The following is a 1,777-nucleotide window of genomic DNA, read 5'->3' on the forward strand; positions in this document are numbered from 1 at the left end:
AGGGGTCCGGCGACCGGCGGCGGCTAGGGCACCTGCGCAGAAGGGAGCGGCTTGGGTGGGACAAGCGAGCGACTGCATGAGATGGAGGAAGGGGCGTGCGCACGTTTCTCTGCTCTGGGAATTGATGTGCTGGAAAGGACTATTGAGTGGTTGGGCTGGGCCTGGAAGTTTGAAACTAGTACTAAAAAAAATTTGGCATCGATGGAGGGCAGACTCAAGCTTGTTTAAGCCTGCCCAGAAGATCCACCACTGCTCAACCCTGCAGTTGCCATCGATATGGAGGGACTTCATGGGGAGCTTGGGCATCTTGTGCGGAGGCTTATGCTTGAAATACGACTGCAACTGGGTGGGTCTCCAGCACAAAGTAGCGCATGTGGATGAAGAAGCGGCCCATCATGCGGCGACCATCCACACCCATCGTAGATCAAAGGCGATGAAGAAGATGACATCTTGTGGACGAGATCGTCGCCTACCAGGACGTATGGCTGGACGAAGACTTCACGACGCCGGGGCGCCGGCACGGCGGGACGGCCGCAGACAGTGGATCCGAGCTAGCGGCGGGCGGCAGCAAGCGGAAGAGAAGAGGAGGGGTATGGGGAGGTCTTGGGGCAAAGGTCACACAGATCCAGACAGAGATCCATGGGCGAAGCAGACGAGGCCGCACGGTGAGGATGAGGCTGGCGGCAGAGAGACGAGGGGAAGGAGGTGTGGTGTGGAGAAAGCGTGACCAAGTCCAACCCGGAAAAGGCGGCCGCCTCCGGTCTCCTCAGGCGTCGGTCCAATCCATCTCGCAACGATGCTGGGCTCCCGCAACGCGGGTGTGGTGTTCGCCTGGCCGCCCCCGATATAGCCTAGTTATACTGTTTGAATGTGCTAAGAACATAAATACTTGATCTTGCTTTATTACTATGGATTTCTAAACTAAATATAGTACACTTAGTGGCAAGCTGACTTATTGGTGCACATCATATATATCCGACTTAGTGGCAAGCTGGTATGGCATCTATGAAGTTTTGTCATTCTCAATGTTTTCAGTTCCATTTCAATGTTAAATTGCCAATTCTTCAGGTTTGGGCGCACGTATGCTTTACACATGCATGCTCTTCTATATACGGGGCGGAATAATAATAAATAGTATATAATATGACAGCAAATGAAATTATATCTCATATGACAACAAATTAGCTAGGAGATTTAACCCCCATATATAGTTGATAGGATCCGCTAGCTAGGACTAATACTCAAGCATTACAGGATACACCGCGTTCAGCGGATCCAACATTAGAATGCGACATACATAACCCTTCATCTTTTTCATATCTCCGCTCAAGGCGAATGTATGTATCACCCGTCCCTCACCGGATGCCCCAAGAATTCTTAATTAATCAGAAGTTAATGCTATCGTTCAGCCTTCCATCACTATACCTCTCCTCTGTCCCGTATCTGACTAGCAATACCTAGTGGGAGATGTTGCTCTTGTAGGGCTCTCTCAAGAGTCAAGACTTTCCTTTTATTTAATAGTATTTCCTTTCACTCGCTGCTATCAACACCCACCACCACCGGTTACCTGCATTAGGGCGGTTTCATTGTAGGGGGGCGCTCATAACCCCCAATATACTAAACCTGGCCAGGTTTATTTTACCTGGATTTTTTTAACTTTTTTCTATCAGTGAAAAACAGATCAATGGAAACGCGACACCTTATTTACCGGGGGATATGGTAGGGTACAATTTTGGTGGCTTTAGCAGTTTAGGATGAGATATCCAACATACTCTTT

The sequence above is a fragment of the Triticum aestivum genome, chromosome 3A (genome assembly GCF_018294505.1).
Source record: "Triticum aestivum cultivar Chinese Spring chromosome 3A, IWGSC CS RefSeq v2.1, whole genome shotgun sequence".
NCBI lineage: Eukaryota > Viridiplantae > Streptophyta > Magnoliopsida > Poales > Poaceae > Triticum > Triticum aestivum.